Here is an 11968-nt window from a genome sequence, read left to right as displayed (position 1 = left end):
ACTAGGTTAATTACAATGGTATCAATTACGATGGTAACAATAAGACTGTGGTTTTTCTTTAGCATATCCTTCAATACCCATTATCTTGATCCTTAAACAATCTTTCAAAATTGAGAAGGCTAAAAGGCTAATTCCAATGTAAACCTGATGTTTGGGGGAGCTAGCAATCTGATCTGTGCCAGTAACCTAATGTACATTCTTTATAACCTATAACTAAGTCACTGTCCCTTTCTCCACAATCGGGTCTTGCAAGACCTGTTACCTAAATGCTTACATTTTACAGAGGCCATAAACCTGAACAATACAAAACCCCTGGAGTGGGTTATCAGTGCTGGCCCTTAGATATGACCTCAAGATCCATATCCCAACCCACAGGGCTTTTTGCAAAGCCTACTAAAAGTCAGGAAGTCCCCATCTATATTTGGGGGACAAACCAAAAGGGGATTAAAAAAAAAAAAAAAGGATTCTTCCATATTGGTTGGCTGACTCTGGAGGCAACTTCTCTGAGACCACCGGTGTAATAAAGCTGTATAACCCCATTTCTCTAAGTGTCACTGGGTTTCTTCAGTCTTTTACAACAAAAGGTTACAGGATGCAATCTATTTCTACCTTTACAAATTAAGAGACTTAAGAAACACAGAATTCAGGTCATCTGTACCAATTCATCAGGCTAATAAGTGGCAGAGCATAAACTGCAACCATGATTTACAATTGATTGCCAGGTCTCTTGGCCCTTGGTTCTTATCTCATTTAGACAAAAGAAACACTCAATAAATAGTTGTTGAATGAATGAATAACATGCTTGTGTTTGCTCTTGTCTGATTGGCCATTCTGTTGGCAGGCTCAACAAAAAGCCAGCTTTTTCTTAGCATAAGTAGAACTTTCTGACCCCTACTTACTTGCAGGTGTCTCAGAAATGCTTATTGTTATTTGGACCAAATTTTATATGGATAGTTTATCTTATCCAAATAGCACAAGATCCTTAATTTATTAAAATTCTCAGAAATTTGTTAGAGGAAAATAACATGTAAAAAATGGAGAGTTTTGATCATTAGTCATTCACAGAAAGTGGAGAGCTTTGATCATTATTCATTTACAAAATTAGAATATTCATTCAACACATTAGAATGGAAAAGAGGAGGAATATGGGAGTTGAGTTTGAGCTTAAAGGAGAGAATAATTTTATAATTAAATAGAAAAAAGTCATTCATAGATCTATGGTGATAATGAACTATGAACTGAAGAATATGATAAACTTTTGGCACATGAGAACCAAATAAGAAAAAACATTCTATATATTTTCCCCTCCTCTCCTCCATGCAATAATGGAGGGGAAAAAAACACAGAAAACCTTAAAACACACACACAAATGAAATAAAAACAAAAAAGCCCTCTAACCCCACCTCAAAAGATGTAGTTTTTGAAGTTTACTTTTATTTTGTAAGTAGTATCCTTTTGGTGCAATCTCCAAAGAAAGATAATCTTATATAATAAAAGCCTAATATGCAAATTGTTTCCTTGGGTGGTCATTGGACTGAGAGTTCGACCGCTTGCTATGATGTGCGCTGATCACCAGGGGCAGCATGGAACATGGTGGGCATCTGTGATGTGGCACTGGCAATGGGCGGCAGTGGAGGTGCTGCTGGTCCCAATCTGCCCCCGATGAGAGCAGGACCATGGCTGGATGGTGAAGCAGGTGAGGCAGCAGCACCAGGCCAACGCAGGATACCAGGTGGGGCTGCAGGGCTGCGAGGCTGGAGGTATGAGCTGGGGCCCTATCTCCACAGGCCACCCCAAGGGACCCCACTTGTGTACAAATTCACGTATGTGGCCTCTAGTTCTTTATAAGAGTTGCAATCCTAAGAGAAAGGAAGGGAAAAGGGAATGGCATGGTGTGATACATTATAGATATTCCCTTCTAGTTCTTTATAAGAGTTGCAGTCCTAAAACTCTTATAAAACAAGCCATTGTGGCAGTTGCTTGCAAATCTTTTTTTTCTATATAAGGAGTTGCTCTGAATTGTATTGACTCTGTGTGGCCTTCCTTTATCATGCAAATAAAGGCAGTCAAACTCACTGAGCTGGGACCTCCCCAGACCCTTGCAGATGGTCATTACTCATAGCAAATGAATGTTAAGATTATTTTGGTCTCTCTCTCTCTCTCTCTCTCTCTCTCTCTCTCTCTCTCTCTCTCTCTCTCTCTCTCTCTCTCTCTCCCACTCTGTAAACCAGTGAACAGGTTCAAGGTTCCAAGATTAGACTAACATTTGCAAAGGCTGATGTTTTGTCATTCTTTTTGTAATGGATTCCTACTTTAGAGCTTTTAAATGTTTCCAAATCCATAGGTGAGGACTGATCCAAAATATTATGTAAGAATTGGTTTATTTATTTTTATTTTTATTTATTTATTTATTAAATATGTTTATTGATTTTGTACAGAGTGGAAGGGAGAGAGATACAGAGTTAGAAACATTGATGAGAGAGTGTCATCGATCAGCTGCCTCTAGCACACCCCCTACTGGGGATGTGCCCGAAACCAAGGTATATGCCCTTGACCAGAATCGAACCCGGGACCCTTCAGTCCCAAGCCGACACTCTATCCATTGAGCCAAACCGGTTTTGGCAGAATTGGTTTAGATTTTTAAATCATCAATATGTAATAATCAAAACAAAATGCTATTTCAATATTAGTATAAATCAAAATTCCCGAAGAGGTACAAAAATGAGAGACTTTATTCAGGTGAAATAGTTTGGAAAGCAGGGAAATACAACCTTCAGTGGAAACTATTGTACATTACCCAGAGACCAAGGGGAGGCCCCCTTGCAAGCAGAAAATTCTCACCCAGGTTCCCAGGTAAGTTCATTTTATGTAAATGAGGTATCCAAATTTGTATGGTTCTGATTAGTCCAAATTGCACATTTCTGGTATTACCCATTCTGGTTGGTTGTTATGGAGCAGTTCTGATTGGACCAGGCAGGTCTCTGTCCTTTGATCACAAGACAAAATCAGTGGTTGTGTTATATAGAAAGTTAGACATGAGCAGCTGGGGTAGAGCCTGCTTTGGGGTCCTGAACAAGGATTGGACCAAACTGCCTTCAGACTACCTCTCTGTGGTCAGCACAGAAAACCACCAGCAGGCCATCAGCAGGCAGGTTCAGAGTCAGCTGGCTCTTGGCAGCAGCTCAGAGAAAAACATGATCTCAATGCTACCTTACCAGGGTCCTAAATTATAATAAAATTTGCATGTTGATTTTGACCCCACCTTCTGTGGGTTTTTCTGTATACATTATGGATAAAGGTATGCCCAGAAGAAAGATAGTTTCCATCAATTATCCTTGAATGCAAATGAAAGACTCCACCCATAAAATCCTTCTTTCAAACCTAAAAGTATGGGACCATTCTCCCTCTCCTCTCCTTCCCCTCCCTTCTCCCCCCTCTCTCTAAAAAACACACTCATGCCATTCCCTTTGCCCTTCCCTTCTCCCACAGGCATGTCTCCCTCAACCTCTAATGGATCCCATGAGACTTGCAACCTGGGGAGAAATTGAAGCTGCAGCTCATCCCAGGCTAAGCCACTGAACCTGTCTCCAAGGGCCCCTTTTCTCTGACTTACCAGTGAGCTAAAGCAGCAGGCCATTCACACTCTCTCTCTCTCTTAACTGGCCCACTCCTTGTTTGAAATATACCGTATTTTTCGGACCATAAGACGCTCCGGACCATAAGACGCACCAGTTTTTAGAGAAGGGAAATGAAGAAAAAAAGATTCTGAAACAAATGGTGTCCTAAAATATTTTATGTGCATTAAAACCCAACATCACAGCCATAAACACATGTAATCAACCCTGTAAAGTAAACAGCAGCATTTAGAACTATTTTAGAGCTGGGCAAGCACACAGAGACCACATAGAGCCGGGCAAGTAAAAAAACTTTTTTAAAAAAGTATATGTGCTGGGGGGAAAAAAGTGCGTCTTATGGTCCGAAAAATACGGTATCTTGTTTTACTTTTATTTTTAAATATATTTTGTTTTACTTTTATTTTCGTTGACCTTAAATTTTTTTTTGCGTTGATCAAAAGAACGGAGGTCCCAGCCATAACCCCAATCTTTAACAGTTGACTGACATATTAAACAAGTATAGCATAGCATGCAATGTCAAGAGTTCAGTCTGAAGTTCTTTCTGGTAAACAGAGTAAATGAAGAACCCCTACCAGCAAATGACTGCTAGACTCTTAATGATAGTCCCAACTGGTGGGCGGAATATTATGTAGCTTGTGTCTGCTGCTGGGACATCCTGGAGACATTGAACCACCAATCAGCTCAGTTTTGTCCTGGGCCCACCCCTTCCTGTTCCTCCCCTCAAAAGGCTCTTCACCTCTCCATGTGTTGCTGTCTCTTCCAGTCTTCAGAGACATTCTGGTTGGTTCCCTCCTTTTTCTTCTCCCCTCCTCTAATCCTAGTTTCTCTACCTCCGCCATAATGAATCTCACTCATTAGTACAGAATAAACTTCCTCCTTTAATATGTCTTGGTCTCCAACTCCTATTTCCTGCCCCTCAAACCTTACACTTAATATTTATAAAATATGGGCCCTTTGTTGACCAAGGGGAGTCCTTCTCAAAAGGTAAATTCTTTTTTTGGGTTCACATAAAATCACTTTAAAAAAATCTTTTTCTTGATAGCCATGAAATAAAATAGAAAACAAACTTTTTTTTTTAGTTTTTTTTCTATTTTTTTTCTTTTTAAAAAAAATTAAATTATTATCTGTGTACATATACCATTGCCCCCCCTTCCATTCATGCCCTCCCTCCCAAGAGTTTTGTGTCCATTGGTTGTACTTATATGCATGTATATAAGTCCTTCGGTTGATCTCTTATCTACCCCAGATCTCCCTACCCTCCCTGCTGTAATTTGACAGTCTGCTTGTTGCTTTACTGTCTCTATATCTATCTTTTGGTTCTTCAGTTTATAATATTCTTTATCATCCATGAATGAGTGAGGTGATGTGGTGTTTCTCTTTCATTGACTGGCTTATTTCACTCAGCATGATGTTCTCCAATTCCATCCAGGTTGCTGCAAATGATGAGAATTTTTTCTTCTTTATGGCAGCATAATATTCCATTGTGTAGATTAGGGGTGTCGAACTCAATCAGAGAAGGGGCCAAAATCTAAAATCCAGCCTAAATCGCTGGCCGAATGGTTTACTGAACAGTCATAAACTGTCATTGTGATGGAAACGCAGCGGAGTGCAGTGATGACAGAGTGGTGCGGGCCACATTGCAAGGCCTGGCGGGACGGATTTGGCCCGCGGGCCTTGTGTTTGACACATGTGGTGTAGGTAGATGTACCATAGTTTTTGGATCCAGTCATCTGCTGATGGGCACCTAGGCTGTTTCCAAATCCTAGATATTGTAAATTTTGCTGCTATGAACATAGGGGTGCATATATCCTTTCTGATTGGTGTTTCTAGTTTCTTGGGATATATTCCTAGGAGTGGGATTACTGGGTCAAATGGGAGTTCCATTTTCAGTTTTTTGAGGAAGCTCCATACTGTTCTCTACAGTGGTTGCACCAGTCTACATTCCCACCAGCAGTGCATGAGGGTTCCTTTTTCTCTGCAACCTCACCAACATTTGTCCTTTGTTGATTTGTTGATGTTGGCCATTCTGATGGGTGTGAGATGGTACCGTATTGTTGTTTTGATTTGCATCTCTTGGATAATTAGTGACTTTGAGTATGTTTTCATGTGCCTCTTGGCCTTCCTTCTGTCTTCTTTTGAAAATATTCTATTTAGATCCATTGCCCAATTTTTAATTGGGTCATTTATCTTCATTTATTAAGTTGTATAAGCTGTCTGTAGATATTGGAGATTAAACCTTTATCAGTGATAACATTTGCAAATATGTTCTCCCATACAGTGGGGTTTCTTGTTGTTTTGTCGATGGTTTCTTTTGCTGTAAAAAAGCTTTTTATTTTGATGTAGTCCCATTTGTTTATTTTCTATTTAGCTTCCATTGCCCTAGGGGCAGTATCAGTGAAGAAGTTCTTTTGGCATATGTCTGAGATTTTGCTGCCTGTGGATTCCTCTAGTATTTTTATGGTTTCCCGTCTGATGTTTAAGTCCTGTATCCATATTGAGTTTATTTTTGTGTATGGTGTAAGTTGGTGATCTAGTTTCATTCTTTTGCATGTATCTGTCCAATTTTCCCAACACCATTTATTGAAGAGACTGTCTTGACTCCATTGTATGTTCATGCCTCCTTTGTCAAATATTAATTGAGCATAGTGATTTGGGTTGATATCTGGATTCTCTATTCTATTCTATTGATCTATATGTCTGTTCTTGTGCCAGTACCAGGCTGTTTTGAGAACAGTGGCTTTGTAATACAGCTTGTAATCTGGTATTGAGATCCCTCCTACTTTACTCTTCTTTCTCAGGATTTCTGTGGCTATTCGGGGTCTTTTATTGTTCCAAATGAACTTTTGGAGAGTTCTTTCTAGGTCAGTGAAATATGCCGTTGGTATTTTAATGGGGAGTGCATTGAACCTATAAATTGCTTTGGGAAGTATGGACATTTTAATGATGTTGATTCTACCAATCCATGAATATGGTATGTTCTTCCATCTGTTTACATCTTCCTCTATCTCTTATTTCAGTGTCGTGTAGTTTTCCGTGTATAGGTCTTTTACCTCCTTAGTTAAGTTTATTCCTAGGTATCTTAATTTTTTTGGTGCGATGGTAAATGGGATTGCCTTTTTAGTCTCTGTTTCTCCAAGTTCACTATTGGTGTATAGAAATGCCATAAATTTCTTGGCATTAATTTTGTATCCTGCTACATTGCCAAATTCTTTTATAAAGTCTATTAGTTTTTGATGGAGTCTTTTGGTTTTTTTATGTACAATATCATGTCATCTGCAAATAAGGATAACTTTACTTCTTCTTTTCCAATTTGGATACCTTTTATTTCCTCTTCTTGTCTAAATGCAATGGCTAGTACTTCCAATACTATGTCAAATAGGAGTGGTGAGAGTGGGCATCCCTGTCTTGTTCCTGTTCTTAGAAGAATCGAATGGTTTTAGTTTTTGCCCATTGAGTATGATGAAAACAAATTTATTAATAAAGATATTTTTCTTGAAAGCTTTTTCATGAAATATCTCCATGGTTGTATGCATTACATCAAACATGTCAAACTCGCTGCCTGCAGGCTGCATGCGGCCCACAATAAATATTCTTGTGGGCCAGCAAGATAATGGTATGTAAGAAACATTTTAATAAAAATGTCATAACTTAATTTTTACAATATCCTGTTATACATAATTATTAATAACTACAATATTCACTAATGACAAGTACACCATTTCTCTCCACTAATACTAGCAGAGAATACTTTTGTAGCCCATTGCCACGTCATTATTCTTGGTCTGATTTGTTTGGTGTGTGCAACAGGAAATATTTTGCTTTCAGAGAACAAGAAAAATAGGTTTCTTTGCATTATGCTTATTAATTTGTGCAGTTATTCAGTGTCTGGTAGGTTCATGCTCAAGAAAAAATATTAATTTTTATATTTTTAAATATATATTTTATTGATTTTTTACAGAGAGGAAGAGAGAGGGATAGAGAGTTAGAAACATCAATGAGAGAGAATCATCGATCAGTTGCCTCTTGCACACCCTCTACTGGAGATGTGCCCGCAACCAATGTACATGCCCTTGACCGGAATCAAACCCGGGACCTTTCAGTCCGCAGGCTGACGCCCTATCCACTGAGCCAAACCGGTTTCGGTGTAAAAAAATATTAATTTTTATTAAAATGTTCTATTATTTTATATTAATGATCGCTCATTTATTTCAGCCCTTTGTATTCAGTATGTCTCTTTAGAAATAAATGTACATTTCTATGAAAAACTGAAGCTTTTGTTTTTTGTGCAGCCCACATAAACTTAAACCTATTTATTTAGCCCATGTTAGCCTTTGAGTTTGATGTGTTTATATTACATAATATATTCTTTGAGCCATTCCCATAAACTCTTAGAGTCCTGCTTTGCTTACTGTAAGCAATCCTAACCAACCAGGTTCATTCTGATAAAAGCATTCCATAGATAAGAACTCCCTGGAGCAGTAAATAGCTTTAGCTCTTTGCTAATGAGGGCAGGTTAGTAAGAAAATAAGAGAATTCCTTGGCATGTGGAATGGGGAAAAGGATAACTAGGCAAGAGTACAAGCAATTTATAAAAAGCGAATAAATCTCAAGATCTTATCTTCCCCAAAGAAGTACATTTAGGAGCAAATAGTTTACACATTCCAGACTGAGCCAGGGGGCAGATCATCCTCCATCTGGTCCCTGCCCAGTGACATTCTTTGAAGGTGAAATTGACTGGAGAATAACTCAGATCTCTTTCAATGCTCTTCTTGAAACATTAGCATATCAAAGGACACACCTGGAAAGCTGATGAATATTCTGATAGAGACCTCCCCTAATATAACTACCTTCAGAAAACAGATAAAAACCTTTAAGACAAAGAAAGTGCTCTCTCTCAAGGGAGAGCACTTCCACCTTTCTTTCCTCAGGCATGTATTTTTATTTCTTTCTCTTTAGCTCTAAGGGTTCTAACATGATATGATATGCAACCAGGGAGAAGTAGGGAGAGGCAGCTCATTCCAGGCTAACACTCTCAACCTGTCTCCTTTTATCTCTGTAACTTGTTTTCTGAGCCCACACAGCCCAGCTGGCATACTTCTTCTGCCTCTGTGATTTTGTTTCTAGAGGGCCAAGGTAGCCTTACCTAGGCTCGATCCTTCCTCATGTTTCCAAAGGGTCAAAGCGGCTCAGCCCAGGCTTACACTTGCTGCTATGATCTTGTCTCTTCTAGCCTAAGTCCTTCCTTTGTTTCACTTCCTCAGCTTTAATAAACATATTCTCAAAAACACCTGGACTGTGTCTTGAAATCTTTCCTGTATGAAGTCAAGAACCGACACATGTCTGAGTGTGCTAGGGCAGACCAACCTTGGTTCCAGTCCCTTTCCAGTGACCTAGGAGGTATTCGTTAACATTGTAACTAGGAGATGAGGCCTCGTCATCTGCCTTACTTCTGCCCTACTCTTTTTTCCTCAATCAGAGGAGAGAAGAGACTGCAGACTTACTGCTTAACTCTCTCCTTTCCTTAGACATCTCAAATATATTCACATATTCTCCTCTGTCTATTATTTTTCCCCTTTGTGTATAGGGGAAGTTGAATAGAAACCCTCCATCCTGTATAATAAAAGCCAAATATGCTAAGTGCCTGGTCATCCACTCAACCAATCAAAGCATAATATGCCAATGATATGCTAAAGCCATTCAACCACTTGCTGTGATGTGCACTGACCACCAAGGGGCAGACAGTAGACTGGTTGATCAGTCACTATGACATGCATTGATCACCAGGGGGCAGATGCTCTGATTGGTAGGTTAGCTTGCTGCTGGGGTCCAGTTGATCAGAACTGAGATGGGCCAGACATGCCTTGAAGCCCTCCTGTGATCCCTTGCTGGCTGGCCAACCTCCCACATCTCTCCCCAGTCTCAAATATGCATCAGTGGGGTCCCTCGGCCTGGCCTGCGCCCTCTTGCAATCCGGGATCTCTCTGGAGATGTTGGAGAGCCAGTTTCGGTCCAATTCTGCTCAATGCAGGAGCAGTCTCCTGGTGGTTAGTGTGCTCCCACAGGTCAATATCACCATGAGAAGCAGGCTCATGGTTGGCGAGAGCAGTAGCAGTGGCGGGAGCCTCTCCCACCTCCACGGCAACACTAAGGATGTCCGACTGCAGGCTTATGCCTGCTCCCCATGAGCAGCAGGCCTAAGCCATCAGTTGGACATCCCCCAAGGGCTCCTAGACTGAAAGAGGGTGCAGGATGGCTGAGGGACCCCTTCTACTCCACCCGAGTGCATGAATTTCCTGCATCGGGTCTCCACTCTTGATATAATTCTGTACATCGTTTGTTTTAAGGCTTGTACCTTTGAATTATGTTTATAAACACTTCCTTACCTCAGGTCACAAAGATATCCTCCTTTATATTCTTCTATTTTTATTGGGTAATGTTTTCTAAATCTTCATTTCAGGGTTGGAGCATCCCTCCAAGGCCTGCTTTAAGCCCATATCCCTGGTCTAGCTGTCTGTCCATAGGGCATGAGATGCACTCTTTCCTGAGTGGTTGGCATCACTCTAGCCCTGAGCACTTAGGCCCATCCAGCTATCTGGGAACCATTTTGGCTTCAGCCTTCTCATGATGATCAGACTTTATGACATCTTGGGTTCACTCTTTTTGACATCTTGGGTTTTGGCTTTTAGCTTGGCTATGTCCTCCCTTCCCCCAACCCCTTATTTTGGGTTTAAAGTAAACATTTTGCAGCAATTCTATATATGCAGTCTTGGTGATAAACAACCTTTTCACATAAAACTTGCTTTTTATGTTGGTTAAGCAGTTATAATCCCTTCCCCTGTAACATCATAGAAAACAGTGTGAGAACCTTTGGTGGAAAATAACAGAAATATCTAAAAAAAATTTTTATTAAATTTTTGTCTAAAGTGGTATGTGATACGAATTTTCCTCAATTAATTCTCCCACCCTAATCCTCAATAAAATGCCCTCCTTTATCAATAGCCTGAACTTGGATGTGGGTAAGGACAGAGGCTGCTCATAGACTCTACTCAGGTTTGAATTCCACTTCTCTTAGTAGCTGTGTGACCTTGACAAATTATATAATTTCTCAGAGTCTCCGTTTCCTTATCTCTTCAATTAGGAAAATAATATACTCCTCATGAGATTATTGTGTAAATGAGGAAGGTCATGTATGTGCCTTTCTTTTCTCCTCCTCCTTTGGAGAAACAGAAGAGTAGATGAAAAGATTTCAGTGAGGATATGGATCTGTTTTAACTCTGACTGCAATTTTGGGTAGGTCACTTGGCCTTAACCTACTTTAGCTTCAACATCGATGAAACAATTTCTAAAATTTATTCCAAGTCAGAAAGTTTCTAATTTAGGTTTTCCGATTGAATTTAAGATAAAAGCATGACAAACCTCCTGTGTCGTTCAGTTTTTCTTTGCAAATATTATATTTATTTACATTTGTAAATTTACTACATGAGAGAAGTGATTTATGAATTAAATATATCACAAGGTAGCACAGAATATTTCTTAAATTCTCTGCTTTATCCTTACATACAGGCATATGTGAGAGGTGTGACAGTAATTTGTTTTTTAAATTATTAATTTCAGTGGTAAGTACAATAGAAAGAAAAAGGAGAGGCAGGAGAGGGGAATTAGATATGCTGGATGGAGGAAAAAGAAAAAAAAAGAAACGCTGGAGAGATTAGGGAGAAGGGGAAGGGCAAAGACTGAAAAAACTGCTTTTAATTTGTTTTAAAGTTTATTTAAACATTTATTCCTTAAAAACTAACATTGAGACTAATTTGAGTCTCCTGGTATTAATTTGACTAACTTGATGATTGTATAAAAATTCTAGTTACCAGTAGAAACCATTTTTTCCCCTTCTGGCTCAAAATAACAAAGTGAGTGAATGGATAAGGAATCTCTCTGGATGATTTTTTACTCTTTTATAATTTATCAATGTTCAATGAAATTCTTTTTCTTACAGACAATCTAAATTAATACATGGTGATTGGAAAATAATATACGATTCTTTAAAACTATGAACAGGAAGATTAAAGCTGGCTCCTATTAGAAACAGTGGCAGAATGTCCAAGAAAGGAGCACATGAACACACACAAAGAGGCCCCTCTCAGCCATGGAGGAGCAGCTAAACTGCATTGCTGCAGAAGGCCATTGATCATGTTTATTATAGTGCAGACAGCAGCAATTTCAAGTGAGGCTGGGTTTCCCGGATGAATTCCAATAATTCAAGTTATGATTCTTAAACTCTGTGTCAGACTAATTCGATATTACTTTTAGGCAAAAAAAGAAAAAGAAAAAAGTTG

The sequence above is a fragment of the Pipistrellus kuhlii genome, unplaced genomic scaffold (assembly GCF_014108245.1).
Source record: "Pipistrellus kuhlii isolate mPipKuh1 unplaced genomic scaffold, mPipKuh1.p scaffold_m20_p_10, whole genome shotgun sequence".
Classification (NCBI taxonomy): Eukaryota; Metazoa; Chordata; class Mammalia; order Chiroptera; family Vespertilionidae; genus Pipistrellus; species Pipistrellus kuhlii.
The sequence above is the reverse complement of the archived record's forward strand: the minus strand, read 5'-3'. Positions refer to the sequence as shown.